Source organism: Mirounga leonina, unplaced genomic scaffold (genome assembly GCF_011800145.1).
Source record: "Mirounga leonina isolate KUSES-001 unplaced genomic scaffold, KU_Mleo_1.0 Mir_128, whole genome shotgun sequence".
NCBI classification, from domain to species: Eukaryota; Metazoa; Chordata; class Mammalia; order Carnivora; family Phocidae; genus Mirounga; species Mirounga leonina.
In genome coordinates this window covers 2,102,144-2,125,425 of record NW_023270320.1, presented here as the reverse complement: position 1 = coordinate 2,125,425, position 23,282 = coordinate 2,102,144, and the positions used below count along the sequence as shown (strand labels likewise).

At 40.1% G+C, this 23,282-nt stretch overlaps 1 protein-coding gene across 5 annotated transcripts in view; it reads right to left on the bottom strand.

Annotated features, from left to right (window-relative positions):
• Nucleotides 1-23,282, bottom strand: part of SLC20A2 (solute carrier family 20 member 2) — a 103,938-nt gene that overhangs the window by 52,485 nt on the left and 28,171 nt on the right. The window contains exon 1 of one of the 5 annotated variants that reach the window (XM_035003936.1): nucleotides 18,247-20,801. The exons of the other annotated variants lie outside the window; for them this stretch is intronic. The gene's annotated coding sequence lies outside the window, so the exon portion shown is untranslated. Of the gene's footprint in view, nucleotides 1-18,246; nucleotides 20,802-23,282 lie in introns of those variants that run through there. 5 annotated transcript variants of the gene reach the window in all.

Below are 23,282 nucleotides of genomic sequence, written 5' to 3'. Positions count from 1 at the left end.
CCTCATACCCTCTTATCTACACTAGAAAGCTGAATGTTGAAGAAAAAGTGAAAACAAACATTCTCAGAATATTTCTAGATGAATTTGTACACAGTTTAAAAGCAGGAATGTGGCTGAGCTGTAGCACTTAATAGACATTAATACAAAAAAAAAACCTTGGGTGGGAGGTTCCCTGTTTTGAAACGTTGCTAAAGGTGATGACCCTTGGCCTTCCCAAGCAAACATGCCGAGAGATGCCTGTTACAGCCCTCCATCCGCCTTCCTCTCTCTCTCAGCCTTGGAGTCCCATCAGCTCCTCAGCTGGCACAACCCGTCCCAGACAATCAGGTCTGTAGTGGACTGTGGCTTAGTTAGGACTCCTTCCCAGGGACCTTGCGGTTTTAAAGGCCTGGCCCATAGCCTCCCTTCCTCATGTTTGCTTCTGGCCTATGCCAAGCTTTTCCCTGAGATTTCATGGACTGCACCCAGGCCAAGCTCTCCCTCCAACAGGTGAAGAGAAGGAGCCAGATCCCCCCATGCAGAGGACCCCGGTGCTTTGAAGTAATTTTCCAACACCTCACCTAAAACCCAAAGTGCCTCACACCTACCCTCTAAAAATGTAAAACCTATTTTCCTAGAAGCTAGGGTTGAATCTTGAATTCTGACACTTTGGTAGAAATTTGAACACAGATAATCTCTTCAATGGTATGATGTAAAATCTAACGACTCACTGCTACCTGTGAGTAAACCTGACTACTCTGCCATAAAAAATATTAGCCTTTCCTGATAATATGGAAAGATAAAATGGAAGATTCATTTTTGAAATCTTACTTACAGAACATTACAGCAGAAGCATTTTTTTCAACACTCGGGATGTAGATCTTATCATAAGGAGCTTCTATCAACACCAACATTCCTGAATAGCTCATGAAAACATCTACTTTTCACTCTTAAATTTCAAAAACTAATTTAAAAAGTAATAGTATATTTATGATAAAACATATTGAGTTTCATATTTTCATAATAATGATAAAAAATGGAAACATGACAAGAATGGCTCTGAAACTTGCTTTAAGTACCTTTAAATGGCATATTTTACAAAGATGCAAAGCAGTCTATGGGAGCACAGGAGCCTGGAGAAAGGCAGATGATATTGTGACTGAAGCAGAAGCAAGAAAGCAAGCAAGAGAGGGATAGAGAAGAGGGGAAGGGAAAAGAAAGAGGGAGGGAGAAAGGGGAAAAATGTCCAAAGGGAAGGCAAGACAACCAAGCCAAATGTTAGACCCAGCTTGGAACATGGGGACACAGAAGCAAGAAGAAGCAAGTTTACTCAACAGGGATAAAGCCTGATAATCTTTATTAAAGACATTCAAAGTGAACAAGCTGCAGATTTAAAACCCAACATAAACTGGAAATAAATGGCAAGGACAGTTTACTAACACACTGTGGCCATTCTCAGCACTGCATGTTCTTCACCTTCTCCTTTCCTCTCTGTTGTTAAAAAAGGAACACTGTTTCTCCTGCATGAAGAAAGGAAAAGAGCACAGGACCTGCAGTCAGAGGTTCTGGGTCCATTCCTGTTCATCTAGCTGGCTACACAACTGGGGCAAAGTCATTTAAAGGACTCATCTGGAAAATGGGAATAATGATACAAAATGTGGTGGCTAGGTAAAGGTCCTAGCTCAGAGCCAGGGATCAATACATGGTGACTATTACCATTATTAGCAGATAAAGCCCTGGGGTCATGGTTAGGAAACCTGAGGCCTAATCCTGGCTTTGTTAATAACTAGCAGTGTGACCTTGGGTAAGTCACATCCACTTTCTGATCCAGTTTCATCATCTGTAAAATGGGGACAGTAATAACATATGTCCTTGACAGAATTATTGTTAGGATCAAACCTAACGTATGCATAAGTGTTTTGTAGTTGTGGTTAGCCTCAAGCAACCTGAAGTTATCAGTATCACTATAGACACAGGAAGAACAACTTGAAGCTCCAAAGTCCTTCTAGAAGGATCTTTCTCACTCTTATGCCCACCGCCCCCCCCAGTAGTCATGTGGATATACCCAGCCCACTTCCCTCTAGTCCTGCTCTTCTTCCTCAACGTACAAATTCTGGCCTTGTCTTTGATTAAAGACTGATATACACTGTAAGGCACAGGAACAGTTTTGAGGGGGTGGAGGGGGGTGAAGAGGTAGATGAAGATACCTCTAAAGGTGCTAAGAAAAAAATACCATGCAAAATGGTAAAGCCATTTTGGACAACAGGATGGCAGTTTCTTATAAAGCATATGCTTATCACATAAGTCAGCAGTTCCATTCTGAGGCACAGTCACCCAAGAGATATGAAAACCTATGTCTACACAGGGAACTCTGTATTCTTTATCTGGAGTACGGTGGTGGCTACACTATGAGCATGTGTGTCAAAACTCACGAAACTGTACACTTGTAATGGGCGAACTTTATTGTACATAAATTATACCTCAATAAAACGGACTATAAATAACACTGGCATATATAAATACGTGAGGTGATGGATGTATTCATTAACTAGATGGGAGGAAACCTTTTGCAATGTATATGTGTATAAAATCATCATGGTGTACACTTCAAATATCTTACAATTTTGTCAATTATACCTCAGTAAAGCTGAGGTAAAAAACCAATACAATACTGGTCATAAAAGGTAATATTCACTTCTGCTATTTTTCCCTTCCTTTATTGCTAGCATTGCCTTCCCCCACCCCCCCCCCCAACCCCCTTAGGGTAAGTTATAAAAGTTAAATAGTTAAAAGGAAAAGAGAAGAGAAGAGAAAAGAGTAGCTTCCTTATTCAATGAAAGAAGGAACATTCCACTCAGACTCCATAAAAGCAGCCAGTTTGACCAATTGAGCAAGGGCTCAGGGACAAGGTGTCACACCTTGTTTAAAACAATGGCATCAAGAAGCAAAGAGCAAACAGATCAATGAGAGGATGTGGCTGACTTAGAATTGCAAATTCAAAGTTCCACAGAAAGGGACTCAGACACAACTCTTTCGAGGCCAGAGATCAAAGAGGAAGGCTTGCTGTGGGGACAGACTAGTGACTCTCTTCCAACCAGGCACGTACTGTTTCCACAGAGAAAGAAAAGCAGGGCGTTCCTGTGGAGACAAGTCTTCAACCTCGCTTCTCAAGGATCTAAAAGGTGGAAACCCATTCATTAGCATTCAGGTTTAGGGCAAATATAAATACTTCAGCTGAAAATCACTCCTACGAGGCCCACAGATTAAAGACAGTTTAAATCTGGACTTGTGGACACTTCATACACCAAAAGCTTCAAGGAGGTCAATTAAAATAAGAGCATAAGCAAACTATAAATAAAAGAGTCACCTACTCCAATACTGACTCTAAAATCAGTTCGGAAATGTTCTCTCTCATAAGCACAGCTGGAAGTTATTTAAACAGTTCTAAGTAGGAGCACTTATTTTTCATATGGGAAATGGTGCCTGTAAACGTGCCAGGCTGGGTCAGATGCATGGCAGTCCCAGGGCTCTGTCTTGAACAAGGGAGGGTATGGGTGGCTTTCTGACATTAACCTCACACGTCCAAGAAAATAAGCAAATAATTTTAAATGGGAACAAAGACTGATGTACAAAGATGTTATTTAGTACGATCATTAAAAAAAGGAAACCATGTAACTATACCCCAGACAGGAGGAAAGGCTAAGGAAACACTGATGACTTCTAAAGAAGAAATATTATATAGTAACTAAAATGATGTAACTTGAGGGTCGCCTGGGTGGCTCAGTGGGTTAAGCATCTGCCTTCGGCTCAGGTCATGATCCCAGGGTCCTGGGATTGAGCCCCGTGTGGGGCTCCCTGCTCAGTGGGGAGTCTGCTTCTCCCTCTGCCCCTCCCCCTGCTCGTGCTATCTCTCTCGCACTCTCTCTCTCTCAAATAAATAAAAAATAAAATAAAATAAAATGATGTAACTTGAGTTTTTCACGGCATTGGAACATAGTCTGCTAAGGGAAAAATCAGCATACAAATGGTGTGTGCCAAATGATCTCGACTGTGTTTGAGAATGCACCAGCAATGAGACTAAAGAAATATGCCCAAGGTTCAGAGTGGCTCCCTCTAGGTGCTCTTGACATTTTTCTATATTACCCAAAACTTCCTACCATGAGCAATTACTACTTTTAGCATCGGATAAACCCTTCAAAACACTACCGAGGAATGTACACTTTTTTGAGAAGTTAGGAATGTCTACCAAAATATGTTTCATTTTCACAATAAACAAAATGAATTTATCATGAGTCTGTTTTCAGCCCAGGCCTCCCCGACAATTCTTCCTTCAAGCTTACGACCTACAACTTAAGAGGTAAATACATCTTCTATACTTTTTGTTGATCTTATCTTTGTTTTTCACTTTCAAGAACATCCCATTGTTCTGGCATCTGAGCATAGGATGGAAAGGTCGCTGCACAGTTCAGAGCCTTCTATCATATTCCCATCTACAGGATTCTAAAGCGCATCCTCAGTCACACCTGGTCCTCCTTTAGAATTCTCCCTTCATCTTTTCTGTGCTTCTCTTGAGGACTGGCCATCAGAACCGAACTGTACCCAGAGAGTAAGAAAATGTCCTGCTGGTGCCAAGTACTCTGCAAGCCTGACTGAAACAGTTTTGAGGTTAATGCTTTCAAGAAACAACCTATAATTAGTCTCTTATTCCTTATTTTGGTTCACAGAATTAGAGAATCAGAGAACATTAGAGTTTGAAAAGACTTGAGAAGCATCTGGTCCAATTTTGGTCATCCTGAAGATGTGACTGCCATAACTGAAAGTAGAGGCAAGATGATTATTCCCTAGAGGTGCTATCCACTGACTGCACGGCGGGGGGTCGGGGGGGACTCAAAGGAGAGCAATGTAAGTGGTGCCCCTGGTCGGCCTTCACCAGGCCTTCGTAATGATACTAGCTCCTACTTGGGGAGTGGGAGGCAGGGACAACAGGGAAGGAGAAAACGGTGAAAAAGAGAATGGGTTACAAAGAATGCCGCAGAGCCACGATCCTTGGAGATTTTCAAGGTCCCATCCAGCTCTCTTATTCTGTATCAACCAGAGACCACAGGACTAAGAAGAGGCAGTACAGCCTGCAACTGTGGACCACAGGACTGTGCTGTGGGGAGAGGAGTGGAAATTCTTGACCCTTTCTAAAACAATGCAGTCAATGGCCTTCATGAATTTATGGAACGTTGCACAAACTCATTTTGGTCCTCTACGTAAAGTTTCTACTGCAGACCCTGCGGGCTTAGCCCCTCTGGACCCTGTTTCTTTTCCGGGCCTCATTCCTGCTGTATTAACTCTCCCTCCTGCATTTTTGTCATTCTGACATTTAAGTTTCTCTTTGGCTCATAAAGCATGTGTGTTATTTAGATGTCTTCCAGTAGCCTTTTGCTCTCTGGGAAGGCACTGTATGAATCCATTAAGTAAATAGGTTTTTAAAAGGATAAAGAAAGAAACAGCAAAAATAATAAAAAGGAGATAAAGTTAAAAGAATCACAACAATCTGACCTGAAGAAGAGAAGATGGAGAAGGCCCTACAGTACCTAAGTGAAAAATAGTTTTTAAAAACTGAAAGACTGCCTCAGGACATGGAAGTGCCATTTCCTTAGAGATGTTCAAATGGAATCTAATGACTGAGCAATTATTTTCAGAAACTTTAGTTTGTTGTTTCTATTTTGTTGTTGGTTTTTTTTTAAAGATTTTATTTATTTATTTGGGGGGGGAAGGGGCAGAGGGAGAGGGACAAGCAAACTCACACTGAACACAGAGCCTGACCATGGGCTCAATCTCACAACCCTGAGATCACGACCTGAGCTAAAATCAAGAGTCAGACACTTACCCGACTGAGCCACCCGGGCGCCCCTAAAGATTTTATTTTTAAGTACTCTCTACACCCAACGTGGGGCTCGAACCTACAACCCCAATATCAAGAGTCACATGCTCTACCAACCGAGTCAGCCAGGTGCCCCTGCTCCTTCTATTTCGATTTTATAATTTGATGATTTCATGAAAAAGTTAGTATAAGGAAATACATATCGGCCATTCTTGATCAAATTTGGAGATATGGCAAACAGTCTTTCATTGTAATAAGACTGCACTTGGAGAGGAAGAAAAAATTTCTAACTGAACGGCTTACTGCACACAGTGCACTCCCATTAGAAATGTGGAATTAACCTGCATAGAGATTTTTCTTTTTCAGGATTAGGACCACCTTGCTGGAGTGCTGTAGGTACAATACTGCTTGGAAGCATGGATCAAGGATAGCTGGCCTTTATATATGTATTCCCATTCGAGCAGAGAAATGGCTTCTAAACATTCCCCTCAGATAGTCTAATTTTTTTTCTTCAGTCATAACCAAAAATAGATTCATTTTCATGAGCAAATCACTTAGCATCATTTCTATCACATGGCAAACCTGGGAGCACTTGTTCCGATTCTGTGCCCTGAGTGTTGGACTGTTTGGCTAAGCTCCAAGAGCTATATTAGGAAAATACTTTCTCTTCAGCCACAGTTTAAAATGGAACTATGTATGTAAATAGATATCTTGGTTCTTACAGGTTTATTTGCTAATTTTGTTCTGATAACAGTAGAAGCTCAACAGAAATATGAATGATACTTATAAAAGATTGATTCCTGATACTACTACATATTCTTTCTACTAACAGAACGTTAATATAAATAGGAGAGTTGATAGGTGGAGATTATTATCTTAACTATTTTCCATGCTCAACTTACAGCCCCATAGTTCTTGTTCTCATTCCAAAGGTTCTTAAGCAATAGTTCTTTGGCAGCAAAAAAAATCAAGAGGGAGCAAATGATTAAGTTGATTCAGTGAGACTTTTCCTACATTTGCAATGTAGGAAAGTTGGTTCAAGTGCTTCATCAGAAGTCAGCAAACTTGATTCAATTCCACCCAAATTAGTGGTATAAACAGTCTAAACAAGGCAGTAAGTCCAAAAAATTGTTCATCGGGTCAGGAAGTCAGGTGAAAATCTAGCACTTCGTATCTCTCACTGAGACAACTGAAATTGAAATGTTTTTACTAACTTAAGAAACCATAAGCATTTGCTTGATATCACCTTCAAAGAATGATGAAAATAGCAGTTTAAAAATATTAGAGAGATAAATTTTTTAAGATTTCTTTGAATATTATTTCCTGATTATGAGAGTGCTCCTGGTACTTAATTCCTTACGAATGATTGAGATAAGTTGTGGTAAAATAAACATAAAATAAACATAAAATTTACCATTTAACTACTTTTAGGTGTACAGTAGCATTAAGTACATTTGCATTGTTACACAAACATCACAACTATCCATCAGCAAAACTCTTTTCACCTTAGAAAACTGAAACTCTGTACCCATTGAAGAGTAATTTCCATTCCCCTTCACCCCAATCCCTGGCAACCACCATTCTGTCTCTATGAGTTTGACTACTTTAAATACATCCATGTGAGTGAGATCAGTGTGTTTTTGTGACTGCCTTATTTCACTTGGCATAATGTCTTCAAAGTTCATCCATGCTGTAGCATGTGTCAAAATTTCCTTCCTTTTACAGGTTGAAAAATATTGCATTGTATGGCTTATACCACATTTTGTTTACGCATCCAGCGATGGACATTTGGGCTGCTTCTACTTTTTGGCTACTGTGAATAAGGCTATTAAAATGGGTATACAGGGGCGCCTGGGTGGCTCAGTCAGTTAAGCATCCAACTCTTGATTTAGGCTCAGGTCATGATCTCAGGGTTGTGAGACTGAGACCCATGTGGAGCTCTGTGCTGGGTGTGGAGCTGCTTAAAATTCTCTCTCATCCTCTTCCGCTGCCCCTCCTCCTCTTTCTCTCCCTCTCTAAAAATAAATAAATAAATAGACAAATTAAATTAAATTAAATGGGTATACAAATATATTTCCAAGTTTCTGCTGCTTTCAGTTCTTTTGGGTGTATGTGCAGAAGTGGAATTGCTGGGTCATGTGGTAATTTTGTTTTTAATTTTTTGAGAAACTACTATACTGTTTCGCACAGCAGCCACACCATTTTATAGTCCCACAAAGGTGATAGCTCATAGTGGTTCTAATTTGCATTTCCATAATGATTAGTGATGTTGAGGAGAATCTTCTCATGGGCTTGTTGGCTGTCCGTATGTCTTCTCTGGAGAAATGTCTGTTCAAGTCCTCTGCCCATTTTTAAATTGAATTGCTCTTGGCTGTTGAGTTGTAGGAAAGAGTTCTTATACATTCTGATACTAAGCCCTTATTAGATGAATGATTTATAAATATGTTCTCCCATTCCAAAGGTTGCCTTTTCATTCTGTGACTGTGTCCTTTGTTGTGCAGAAGCTTTTAATGTTGCTGTACTCCATTTTATCTATGTTCACTTCTATTGTTTGTGTTTTTGGTATCATATCTGCATTTGGTTCGTTATCATTTCTATCTCTAACTGATAGTCTCTATCTGATGATTCACTGCCACCGTACCTTTCTTTAATTCTTTAAGAATGGTTTCTTTTAATCTTTGAACATATTTATAATAGCTGCTTTAAGTCTTTGTCTGCTTTGTTCAATAGATGGGCCACCTCAAAAGCAGTCTTTATTGTTTATTTCTCCTATGTATCTGTCACAGTCTCCAATTTCTTTACTTTCTCATAATTTTTTGTTGAAAATTGGACATTTTAAATAACGTATTGTAGCAACTCTGGTTACTGATATTTCCAGCCCCCAGAGGTTTTGCTGTTGATATTTGTTTATTTGGCTGATCTAATTCTGTGAAGTCTACTTTCCACACAGTATACAGCTGTTGATGTCCCTGCTCATATTTTTTCCTCCTTGTTTTCACATTTTAGTCTGGCTTCCTAAGAATCACCCATAAGCCACTTAACTGGTCAAAGACTGTGCATAAGCCCCCTTAAGTAGTTAGATTTTCACCCTTTACCATGGTTGCATATGGAACTTAGAGATTACTTTCATAGTTTAGGAAGTAAAGGAAGGAGGGAAGGTCTGAATGCAAAGGGGCAGCACAAAGGTAACCTCTGGGGAGTTCTAATTATTATTTATCCTGTATGTGCTGGTGGTCACAAAACCCTGAGTGTATGTAAAAACTCACAGAACTACAGTGTCACCAGAAAAAGTAAATTTTACTATATATAATTTTTGTTGAAGTGGTCATGATTTGCCTTTAAAAAAAGATACTTCTAAACCTGTATTGCTCTCACATAGTTGGATCCAATTAGGACATTTGAGTTCTTAGAAGTTCACTACTTAATATTTAATGAGGAGATAGAAAACAAAATCTTTCTCATTATACTACTGCCAATTGAGGGTCATTTCCTCTCAGAATGCAATAAAATAAAAATTCAACTTTAAAAAATGTGTCATTATAATACTTAATAGTTCTTATGACAATGTCAAGTTTCTATCCCTGATCAGAAGTTTCTTCTGGATTAAGCTTTAAGTCATTTTTCTTCAAATAAAAATTCGGGATTATTTAATTGTTACTGACAAGTCTCGCAGAGCCTGAAGACACTGTGATTTAAAGATCAAGGAAAAACCAAAAAAATGTAAACAAAAGGAGAGATGGCAAAAATCAGGTCTGACAGAAAGAGGTGCTTGGCTGGACACTCTACCCTCTAGGTTCCTAGGGATACTGAACTCTGCATAGTAGGCTGAGGCAGAAAGTGACAGAATATCCCAGCAATTCTCTCTTCCTGCTCTAGCTGCCAATTTAACTTCAAGTCTTAAGCAATCACTTCTTTTTAAAACCTTTATAATATTAGATAAGCTCATCTGTAACTCCCAACCACCTCACTATGCTGAGTGCACTCATATCCTCCTACTTTGGCTTTAATTTTTAAAGGCAAAAACAAACAAAACAAAGAAATGAATGAACAAATGAACAAATAAAAAGGAAGAAAGTAAACTCACTCTAAATCTTTAAGCTGAGATCCAGTCTCCTCTTGCTCTTCCAAAAGCCACCCTTTCTCTTGACAGCAACCAGAGAGGTTTTCTACCTTTTCTAACTTGGTCTAGAGTCTCAGACTCTCAGAATATAGTCTAGAAATATTTTTATCTGTTCTATCACTTTTAAAAAAGCTGTTCTCTTTCTTCCTTTGGGCCACTCAACCTGCAAGGCATTCTATCGATCAGGCTGTAAGCACCTATTTCATTCCTCCTTGATATGCATGTGGCGTGTCACACATCTGTGCCAGCCGCTGTTGGACATGCCACTGTGGGGATCACAAATCTCACTGGCAGCAGTACTCAATCCACTGCGTGTCTGACTATTGGGGTTAAATCGTTCCCCAACATCTCTTTCTCCCCTCCCCTCCCCAGAAGAAATGAAGATAAACCCATGTGGGATGTGTCTTTACTTTCCCGAAGAGCCAACAGTGCAGAGAGGAATGACTCGATTATTCCTATCTTCTAACTGCAGGAGAGAGAGACACAAGATGATAAAGAAATACAGGAGAGGATGACAAGAGGGGCACTCCTTATAACGATCAAAAATGGTAAGAAGGAAACTTGAAAAACCAGCTTTCTTAGTTCCAAGTATCGCAGGAAATACTCTTCTATGAGTAACAAAGGTCGTGCAACAAAGGCTAGGCCAAAACATGATAGTACATACATGCTACTAGATTTCTTGTGGTTTCTCAAGGCACCTGGTTTCAGTTTAGGGTATCAGTCCTGTTGACGGTGGATTCAATACAGTCTCAATCTAAATCTCTGTCCCCAAGTAAACCTGGTGACAGATTCTATTCATTTAGGACCAGACTTAGGAAGACACTTCAAAGAGAGACCCTTTAAATAACCATCAAAAGTACTTATTCTCACACGTTAACCACACAAAACGGGCTAAAAGGGAGGGCTACTGTTTTTGCTCACGATTTTCTTAAATCAACTGCCACCAGTACCAAATAGTTACCCCAAATAACCTTCTGATTATGGCCAGAAGAACATCCTAGCAGCATTTGGCAGAAATAATTGAGGGAGCCAGTACTCTCTTAAAAGTGCTATCACTTTTAATAAACACTGGTGAGATACACTTTGATACTGCAAAGAGAAGTGCTTTGGAAATACTAGCTAGGTGACTTGTTCTTTCCATCAACTCTCATCACTGTCACTCAAAATATTCTCTTGAGCTCTACAATATATGGGTCCACCATTCACTACTTTATAGCTAAGATCAAGAATGATGGTCCCTTATAAAATTTAAATGGATAATCCTAACACAAAGCATTATTTTAATGACTTAAAAACATGCTGGATTCCCCAGCTCCCTTCCTTTAAATAATACTACTAAACCTGAGATCCTATTCAATTTGAGGTCATAATAGAGTTCACTGAACATCCACAGCTATAAGTAGTGAAAGCAGACCCTTGGGGAATACCTCTTATGCTACAGAATTCACAGAATTACCCTTTGTCAATAACTGCCACCCATCAGTTTGTGTGGGCCTCTTCCTAAGAACCAAGGTCTCAAGTCTCTGCCTTAAAAATAAGTCAAAATTTTCCCATTACAAAAATAATACACACTCATATAAAAATATGGTAAAAACACAAGAAAGTAAAACAAGGAAAAATGCTCCTAGCTCACCACTGAAAAATAACCATTGTTTTGTGTACATTTTGGTGTACTAGTTTTATCCACCCGAGGACACATTACTTACGTAAGGCACTGGGAGGCCACTGCCAAATTAAATAAAATATAAAAGTCAAAATCAAAATGAATTATAATAGCTGTGTTTTGAAAAGGAAGTTTTTCATTATTACATAATACATGCTCATTGAAAAAAAAAATCTTACATATAGGTAGCCAAAAAGAAGGGGGGAAAACATCATACATCAGCTCACCTCCTTGAGATAACCATTGCTTAATTTGGTGCACAGCATTCTTTTTTCATTTACATATAAGTACCTTCCTTTTAAAAAAGAAAATGAAGCCATTAGGCCATTAAAAAAATGCCTTCCATTTGGAAAATGGTTATACCTATGTATTTGTAACCTGCAAGTTTCACTCATTACAGATGGAACATCATCATTTAAATCACTGCACAGAGTTGCATTATGTGGCAACAACATAAATTATTTAACTAGTACCTTATTAGGTTGTTTCTGGGGATGTTTTATTGAATCATTAGGTCAGTAATTCTTCAGTAGTCTAATAATAAGCAAAGGAGCTTTTCCCCCTCCTTTCTCTTCAAGTTTAATTTTTTTGGACTGAACAACTATAATAAAAAAGGTTTAGCCCAAGCCACTTACCCACTCTCATTTTTTAAATTTTTTTTTTATTTTTAAGATTTTTTATTTATTTATTTGACAGAGAGAGAGACAGCGAGAGAGGGAACACAAGCAGGGGGAGTGGGAGCAGGAGAAGCAGGCTTCCCGTTGAGCAGGGAACCTGATGCGGGACTTGATCCCAGGACCCTGGGATCATGACCTGAGCCAAAGGCAGACGCTTAAGCCAAAGGCAGACGCTTAATGACTGAGCCACCCAGGCGCCCTCCGACCCACTCTCATTTTGAATGAAACATATGTGGACTAGATATAAGCTTGATTTTAAAACCAAAATTATTTTTGCCAGGCTGAAATACCAAAGGGGATGACTTTAATTTTTCTTTGTATAGAAATGAAAATAGCCTGTTGCCTGCTCTCAGTAGGAACCAAACCGACCAAACCTTTGAATTTTCTATTGGATTTATAGTTATTGAGAGTTCGCCGGTTTTAAAGAGAACATTTTATATTCAGATGAATTCAAGGTGTTAAGAATCAGCTTTCTTTGTCCTCTGGATTTGTGAAATATGGCTATCTTATCAGTGCGCAACCAGGATTCACAGGATTTCATACACTCTGTAAATCGACACAGAAGGAGAAATGACAGTGCGTGCAGCTTCACGTCTGGGAGTTCAGTGTTTTCAAACACAGGCCGGTCCGCAGATTGGGCAACATTGCTATATACACTTGCCACCTTTACCCCTCTGTCTCCCATGACAAGGCAAACTGGAGTTTGAGCCAGGATGCCCTCACTTGTATTTTCTCACTTCAAGGAACTTTTAATACTCTGCAAATGTGTAATTAACTATAGCCATAAGAGCCAAGCATTCTACCTAACCCGTTTTTAAGTGCTAAAATATGAGCGCACAGTATCCTCGCCAAGACAGACCATGTTTTCTTTGGAGACAGCCCTGTGCCACTTGGGTGACACTTTTTAAGCAGCACTGGCAAAACACGTCCTCAGAGAATGCTTTGTTGTGACCCCAAAAAGCTTTTATGGTACAGAATGCTATACAAAGTATAACAAATAGACACACTCTCAGTAGTTTGTGTTTTCAACCCAAGACAATTCCATCAGGCAAAAGCACAAAGAGTAGAGGGACTTGGAGGAGGAGTAACTATTTTGATTGGGAAGAGAAAGAACTGCCACCTTCCTAACTCGAGCTAATTTATTACACAGGGGAGGGCAGAGCGCCTGTGGCCTTTAACATTTCTACTCCATAACTAACCATTCAATTGCACTAAGTGTCTAGCACGTGTACCACTGACTGCTGCAGATCTAAAAACGTCAAGATGAAACAGGTTACTATCCTTCACCACTAGCAGAGACCCTCCAAACTGCTAACATACCCCTACACCCAGGGCATCAGATGGAACGTCCCATGGCAGGGACGAGAAATGGCATTCCCACAGGTGATACAAGAGCTCACTGACAAAGTTCTCCTGCTGCAGAAGGGACAGAGTTGGGAAAATGGGGTACAGTCAAAGTTCCCCGATAGCCACCTATCTTCTGACACAGGCTTCATGAAGAAAGTGACCAATCCAGCCAGCAGTCTGTGACACAAAAGGATCACCAGCTAACGTTCCTTGTTTTGACCTCTGCCCAAATTCCCCTTCAGGTGGCTGTAAAAAAGTCCCATGGGGGGCAGGGAGTCTACTGAATAACACTGGGATATTATCTGATAATACAACAGTACCATCACATTTTCTCATTTGATTCTCATTTGAAATGGGCACTGTCTTAACTACTGAGTTCAGAAAAGTAATTGCAAAATTTTCCTGGTTAATTATTAATCTTCGCTAAGTGACAGAGGAAATCCAGACCAAAGTCAGGGCTAGAAGGGACTTTGAGGGGTCATTTATCTCTAGACTTCAGAAAGAATATCGAAAACATCAGAAACAAATACAGACCCATATTTTAGATAACTTCCAGAAAAAGGCTTACATTTTCCAGTATTCAAATTCTCCATTTTTTAAAACCTTGCCTTATATGTCATCTAGTGGTCCCACATTAGTGTGTATCAGAATCACTTGTGGGGCTTGTCAAAACAGAGATTGCTGGGCCCCATCTCCTCAGTTGCTGAATCCACAGATCTTGGGTGAGGCCTGAGAAGGTGCATTTCTCACAAGATCCCAGGTGGTGCTGATGCTGAGAGAACCAGCACTGCCCTGTGAGGACCACGGTTCTAACCTAAACTTTGCTGGACTGAACCCTTATATTCTCAATGGAAATAGATACTAGCGGGTCATCATTCCTTGGTTCTGAGGCATATACTTACTTCCCTAACAATTTAAGAGTCCCCTGGTCATTTTTTTCCCTCCAGGCTAAATAATAGAAGTTTCCCAACATCTTATTATAGATATCATTTTTCAACCCTTTAACCATTTTGTGAGGTTCTTTGTTGAGTCTTCTCCAAGTCTCTTAGTTGTAGAGCCATGAACTAGACCCAGAACCTTAGTCAGAGACTGGCTGAGGTTGCCTATAAAGGGGAAAATGACTCACAGATTCATATAGTATATTCCTATTTATTAATCTCCAATACCCGAAGCTTGTCTTACTAGCTCCCTTCTGATTCATGTTCTTCTGACTCCTTTATGAGCTGCAGTAATGCTTAGGTAACCTTCATAATGCCCTTCTTCTGAGAAGCTCGAAGCACTGCTCTAATTCAACAGGTGACTCAACATCCTAACCCAGTGCAGGGTTAAGGAACTAGTTTTGACAAGTGCTTATCCGTTCAGGAGGAGAGAGAAAATCTGGAACACATATTCAGATTTCTATCCAAATACCATTACCATGATATTGGGAAAGATGCTTCTTACATTTATTGGACTTTATAAGACACTAAGTTTACCTCCTCCACATAATAAGCGTTCCAGGTGCAGAGAAACTAGTGAATCTCCTCCCTTTTGTGGGGAATTCTAACAGGGAACTGGCGTTGGGGATCTGGTTGCTGGGGTCAGTCTCATCTATCTCCATCACTTCCCCAGCTGTTGGAAGAGAAAGGGAAGGAGCACCCTGGGGGGCAATGTAGTTTGTCCTGTTTGGCAAAAGCCCAGACAATCTGAAAACTACCCCACAAGCTTCCTCCAACCCTCCCACTCCATTTTGTTTTCCTTTTCTTCCCTTTCATATTCTGGTTTCTGCCAGTTTACTTAGTGTGTGATGTCGGGGGCCCAGTCTCTGTGTACTGCCTAATTTCAGCATGTGAGTCCTTTGCAAGTAGGAACTATGTTGTCTTTGTGCATTGTATGTGCTCTGGGGGTGCTTAACACATGCTAATTAATAACAGCAGTGCCAGTATTTCCAGGAGAAATCAGAATTCCAGCAGAGGGTCCAATCCTATTACCATCTATTTGTATACAAGACAGGCAGAGCTCAAGGCATCCCTCTGTGCACTGTTCCTTTCATTTTAGATAAAAGAGTTGAAATTCAGTATAACAAAGCCTATTACTACAAAATTTCCTTTCCCTTTTTATTTTTTTTTTTAAGATTTTATTTATTTATTTGAGAGAGAGAGAGAATGAGAGAGCACAAGCAGTGGAGAGGGAGAACCAGGCGGCACATGGAGCAGGGAGCCCGATGTAGGGCTTGATCCGAGGACTCTGGGATCATGACTCGAGCTGAAGGCAGCCACTTAAAAGACTGAGCCACCCAGGAACCCCCCAAATTTCCTTTTTAAAGAGAACATTCTAGAGATGTGATCACCGTGCACCTGCATTCAGCTCCAAACCAAAAGACAACCTGTTAGATAATGTAAGTTCCCATATAACCCCACAGTCCAGTTACCTATTAAAAACTTCATGTGAATGAAGAGGACCCCCCCAAAAAAGATTCTTGCTTCCCTGAAAAATCTCTCAAAGCTTCAGAGCAGAAGGCTAATTCTCTAGGAATAGAGAAACATTAAAATAAATCTACTGCAAGCAGGAGCTACTCTGTCAGAGCCTCTGGGTCTATAACTATTTTAAGAGGCAGAGGGCTAGGAAGAGAGGGCAGGCCGCCGGGGAAAGCAGCTTAAACAGGACTGGAGGACAGAAATGCACAAAGCCAACTGCAGGGAGGGTGACGATGATGGAAGGTGCGGGTGCGCACAGCACATACGCGGAACCGTGGGCTGCTGGGCTCTTTCCGCAGGCCCCACAGTTGCCTGGGCTGCTCAGCATCTGGACCCCCCCACTTGTGACCCTGAACTGAGCTCATTGTGATGGGTCATGCCCAAGGTCCTAACTAGTCAACAGAGACTCTACTAATGAGGGAACCATAACCAGTACCATTTCATCAGGCACACAAGATAAGAAGGAGTGAAGAGAATCACCGCCCCAGCAAACGCAAGAATTCCCACACTGACACATCATTAAAATGATCTCCTCTTTCATTCACCTATATCAGGCTCTCACAGCACATAAATCACTAAAAGGGACACTCTGAAAGTGTTTATGAGCATTTTAGCAACTCCTAGAAGAACACATGCTTCCTCTAGTAAAAATACCTATGGAAGCGTCTTTCTGTTAAATTTTAAAAATGGATACATTTTGAACAAACTTTCTTCTCCACAGGACTAATCGACAGCAGAGCCAATGAATAACAGCTTGAAAACCATCAAGTACCAACTACGGTGCACTTTTACAAACACTCCACTGAGATGCTCATGGCGCCTCGTTGACAATTAAAAGTAAGAATAAGACCCCGTTTACTTTCTTCCGATGGAAGTGTGTATCATGAAGCAAATACTGGAACAAAGTCCCTTTTACCACTCAAGATGTATCACAGACTTTTCTGTTATAAATACAATGAATCTGGACTGTAAATTTCTCTTCTGCTCAACAAAAAACTTAAGTTTTAAGAGGAGTTGCTTTCTAAAAATAGGTCAAGAACTCAGTTCTGTTTTTCCCTTCTTACATTCTTTTCCTACTAAATGTACCACTGAAACATTTCCTTTCATTGTTGACACCTTAGGTCATTTGGATTTAAAATCAGACAATACATAATAACAAAGAAGTCTTTGAATAAAGCTTGCAAATGGCATTTGAGGGAATGCCTCCCTCCTTGCTCACAGAGTTGATAAGGACGGGATGCCTGGGGAGCAGCAACTACATGACCTATTAGAATTGTTTCAGTAAAACCAATATTCCTACAGGGGATAAAATGTATGTGTTACTTGATTTAAAAAATGTCCTGCCTGGTTCTCTGTTATAAGCATGTTGTTTGGCATGAAGTCAGGTGTACTCTGAATTAAAACACACCTCAAACTAAGCAAGGTGCTTCAGATTTTATTAACAATACTCGATATTAAGATCTTTAGTTTTCTTTAGTCTAAATTTAAGTTGGCAATGACTTGTTAAATTAAGAGCAGTTAAGATTTAAAAATTTCATGACCTTTGGTTAATTCTGATAACTAACTCCATCTTCCAGAGGATGCTTTCAATTACTTTGTAAAGCCTTCCTCCTGAATTTATTTTTTTAAGTACTTCTCTCTAGGAGTACATGGGTCTATTTTTAAACACAAAATCTTTTTAAAAAAATAAAAACCGTCCATCTATACATTTTACAAAGTTACATATGACACTCCCATTATTTCTGTATATAAACTTGTAGCTCACAGTAAGTATAACAGGAATCCACTTTTAACTTTTTTTTTTCCTAAGAGTTAGGTTACCATAGAAATAAAGCTCAATGAGACAACCATTCCATTAGTCAAATATTTTAACAGATAAAATAAGAAATAATCTACAGACTGTTTCTGCAAAGACAAAACAGTAAGAATCAAATACTCTCTCTCGGGAAAACCAAAAAAGGCAGGTTTCTTGCAGTAGGATACATGTAAAGAAAACGTTTGCCACCATTCTTAGAATCCTCTGAAATCCCCACCCCAAAGTTTCCAGTTTTCCCAAGAGATAAAAAATTACTATAGGAAGATTTAAGGAGAAAAGAACAAAGAGAAATCCTAAAAAACCACTCACTACTTACAAGCACTTTCAAAGGAAACCTGAGCCGCAATTCTTCAGAAGACTGCTCTCCCGACCATAAACACAATCTGAAGTCTAAAATAGATATCCTATCACATTAGGCCGACAAGTCACATTTCAGCTTACTAACTTCTACTTGGGTGAACAGTTTTACAACTCATCGAACAAAAACCCTGGCTAAAATTAACCGCACCGGCGCCACAGGCAGGAACTCGCTGATTTGCATCATGTGTGCCGGGATTTATTCACTAGGACAACATCGGTGTCCTCTTAATGGGAAATATGGCCAAGGGGCGTGCTCTGCTGAACAATACATAGCATCATGATTATGCTAATTACTGAATTCAGTCCAATAATACTAACTTCTTTTAAGATGTTTTCGCAAGTACTGACAAAGAGAAAGCATAAGCTCTTTTTCACGACAGGCGTTCACTTGAGTTTTAAGCACATTCAAATCAGACAGAACTTTGACAACAAGGTGGCAGTGCTGTTTGCTCCTCACAAGGAAAAGCAGAGTGAAAGGACATGCTGTCAGATTCCTTAAACAGTGTGATTAGATGCAGTACGATGTGAAATTAAATAGGCATCAAATATACATACTAAGAAGTCTATCAACAAGTACCCTTCAATGAAAGCTTTTTTTTCTGATACAGAATGAGCTCATGTCACTTACTTGCTTTGTCTTCTGCACCTCCCAAGGAGTTGCTATGAGGACACAGGTTCACTGATAAATTAGAACTGAGAACAAACATCTCAAATATTTAAAAAAGGCCATCGTCCTTGGCAAGAAGCATTTTGAAATGCATTTAACTGCCTGGGTGGCTGGAACTGGTAAATGGTCCCCTCTAGGTGACTGACCATCTATAAGGCATGTTGAAACTCAGGTTAACAGCTAAAGACCCCAAGCATACATCTGACATTCAAGAGAAAATTAGAAGTAACATAGAACTTTCTTTAAAATATATACACTTCCTTAATAAGTACAGTTTATATCAAAGCCACAGAACTGCTTAACATCTACTCAAGATGGTTAAGATTAGTTTGTTTTAGACATTTGAGTTCTGATGACATACTTTGGTCTGACTGGTCACTTTATGAAAGATATCAAAACACAATCAAACATCAATCAAATCTCCAAACACCTCTGAGAGATATTATCCCCCTCCCCTCCTTTTTTTAAACAAATGGGTAAAACAGGGAAATTCAATGACTTGTCCAAAGTTTCACTCTGAATCAACACTGGATTATTCTATCCCCCTCCTAACCTCTCTAGGACACGTCTTCCATATTAACCATTTAGCTATAATCCTAGAGGTCTTTTCAGAGCTGTTTGTTTTCCTGATTTTAAAATGTGTGTCAGTTTAGAATTCAAAAGATTTTTTTCCTACTCAACTCCCAAACCCCAGGTCTGTGCTCCAGGGGCTGGCTCACTCCTTGACTCTCTGTCACAGGCAGGTATCCCATAACATGGATCCTTAAGACCTGACTGTGCCCTTATGAAGCACTATCCACCTATGGCACAAACACCCAAAGTGGTAAACAGTTTGATTCCCATCGGCATGAGCTGGTAACCACCAGCACAGACCCCCTCTCCAGGCTGTTCACAGAAACTGCTAGCTGCTAGTCTGGGATTCCAGCCCTGCTGCCCAGCTGTAGGCTGTGCTTGCTCCACCCCCATGAGATGGTAGCTGATGTGCACTCACCACCATCCAAGCCAAAGTCACTGGAGGTGCACAATTTCCCACTCCATGCTAAAGGGAAACAAGTTGGCACTAATCAAAGATGACTAACCTCAGATCAATATAATTCTTAGTGATCCACAGCAATTCTGGAATCCTTGATGCCAAAAGAGGATGTTGTAAGGCTATTTTTGACACAATTATCCTTACCTGATTATGTCACAGTTCGGAGCTAAAACATGATTTCTTCTCTAACCCAGAAAGAAAAAGCAAATACACCAAGTTTACTTAGGCACTGGAGTTTGCACCTCAAAGGAACAATATGATGAATCCTACATCCATTATATGGAAGGCAGAGAACGCTGAGCAGTTTTCCAGTTTCTCATGTATCAAATATGCTGAGTGTGACTCCACTGTTTCTTTCAACAGTGGCCACACCTGTTCCAAAATGGAAGAACCCAAACATTCCAAAGAAAATAGTGTATCCTCCAATTTACATTAGTCACTCTGCTGCTTCCTTTTCATTAGTGAAAATAATTTAAGAGTCAACTGTACTTTTGTTCCAGGCATACTTATGACAGTAGAGAAAAATCTGTGTGCATTATTAAAAGCAAGGTAAATTCACCCCATTCATTCTCCTGAATTTTTGGTGGTAGGGGAGGCAGGAGAGGAGGCAGCGTTATGTGAGTGGAAGATGGTGATCTATGGGATCTTCAGTGCAACAGATCCATGCAATTGAAACAAAAACAAAAACAACTGTTTTTACGAACTTGCATTAATGAATTCACCTGGATATCGACCCTCTAGAGTAGCCACATACATAATTTTAAATTTTCTCATAGTAAGGTTAAAAAAGTGAAAATAACAGGGAAAATTAATTTTAATAACATATTTTATTGAACTCAATGTATCTTGGATATATTCATGAATATTTTATATTCAACATGAAGTGAATATAAAAATGACTAATGAGCTAGTGGGAGAAAAGGAAAGTTGAGGAAAGGTGAAGACGAGAGACAGCCTGAAAGGGGAAGAAAAATGATCTAGAAAGGAGAAAAGACCAAAGGAGGACAAATAGACCAAAAGGAGGGAGAAGAAAAGAATTCCTCCCCAGGCATGGAATTCAGTTATAAAATCACATAGCAGATACTGGAATGCTCCCACGTGGGGCTAGGTGCTGCTGGTACAGAGAGGAGAGACAAGGGCTCCATGTTCTAGAAGCTCACACTCTGGTGAGAAGGACAGACCCACCCAGGCAAACACAACGTTCCGGTGAGTATGAAGAGACAGTTATGTGCACTGTGCTCTGGGAGCGCACATCGGGGTAAGAGTTGGGGAGAGGAGCAGTTGATTTTTTAAATGAAGGTTATCTTCTAACGACATTTTAAATATATGTTCCAGAATATCTCAGGATTCTAAATTTTACTTTGGAACCTTAGAAGAGTCATGGTGACATGATGGAGGGATCAGTTATTCCAAAAGATTTAAAAATTACATCTGGAACCAGCAGTAATATTTCTATTCTGAGCTTTTATCATCTTCAAGTTAAACATGGTTGTTTGGTCCAACTAGTGAGGTTGTAGGGTAGGGAGAGTAGAAAGGGAAAAAAAAACCCTCCTGTTTTTCCATCGCTCCCAGTTTTTCAAGGGTGACATAAAATACTCAAAGGCTTCATGCTGGAAAAAAACACAATCAACCCACTAGTAAGCAACTCTTCTTCGGATGTAGCTATGGAATCAGAAAGACCTGGGTTCAAAATGTAGCCTCTCACCGGCCAGCTACATGACCTCTGTGAGTCTGCTTTCTCTCCTATAAAACAGGGATAATAATGCCAACAGATAGGGCCAGTGTCCGAGCTCTCCGAGATGCCACACCACACCAGCACACGGGAGCTCTCACTAAGTGGCCGTAGCCATTATGATCATACCCCTTCTATCATCGGTGTGGTCCTCACTGAAGATCAATTTGGGATATTTACTGAGGGAGGAAGAAAGGCTCCCCACTTTTATAGCTCAAAGCTTCAAAAAATAAAAAGCCGAAAGGGGCTTCAGATGATTATGAAGTATTTCAGGGGAACCTAGGGTCTATAAACTCTCTCTCTGAAAACTCTGTAGCTTTGATAGCCTGCTCATTTTTTCTCTATTTTATCACCTCACGTTGCTGGCCTAAGGTTGCATCAGAATTTAGGAACACTGACTAAATAAGTACCTATGAATTCCATATCTTGGCAGCCCATTGCAGTAATGACCCCCTATTTATTCCTGCTTCCCTGCATCTACCCTTGGGTAGTCCCTTTCCACACTGACTCTGATTTGGCCAGAAGGACAAGGGCAAACTTGAAAAGTGCTGACCCACTGGGGCTTGCTTGCCCTCTCTTGCTGCACTGTGGAACCCCAAGAATGCCACCTGAAGAAGCCCTGGCTAGCCTACTGAGGATGAGAAGACTACATGGAGCAAAGATGCACCATCTGCTGCCGAGGCCCCCACACCGGCCAGCATGACGACCGCAGGACATGTGAGGGAGGCCATCCTAGACCACGTGGCCCCAGCCAAGCTGCCTGCTGACTGCAGAGACCAGCCAGGCTAGCCCAAACCAAAAGAACCACCCAGGTGACCTACAGAATTGTAAGACATAACATATGCTTATTTTTCTAAGTCACTAGTATTAGGTGATTCGTTACACAGCAAAATCTCACTGATACACATATCTTCAAAAAGTCTGTAACATTCCATCCCTGTATCTCCAAATTGAACCTTTTAAGACTAATTGATGTCTGTTATTCTTAAAATTCACAATTCTGATTACTGTATTTACTTCATCAAATCAACTATTATGTTAATCAAACTAAAATGAAACAGTGATATGGTCTGATTATAAAATTGCTAAAATCAGAAGTTCTCTATTTATTCTATCCTATAATTTGAAACAAATATATGGGGCCTTCAATGCTACAACTATACATATATGCTAAGGAGATGATTCTTTCATCCTAGGCTTCAGAGTGATTATATTGGCACAGTTCATAGCTATTCAATCTGTCAAAATACTTTAAAAATGGATTAGAGTACCAATTTACCCACACATGAACAGAAAAATCTAACTCCAAAAGAGCATTCTTTTTTTTGTAAGCTAAAAATAAAAAAGTAAATAAATAAGTAAGTAAAAGACACACATAGTAGCAAACTCTTAAAGACAATTCTTTTTAGAAACCTTGGTAAGGAGCGCCTGGGTGGCTCAGTTATTAAACGTCTGCCTTCGGCTCAGGTCATGATCCCAGGGTCCTGGGATCGAGCCCCGCATCCCGCTCCCTGCTCAGCGGGAAGCCTGCTTCTCCCTCTCCTACTCCCCCTGCTTGTG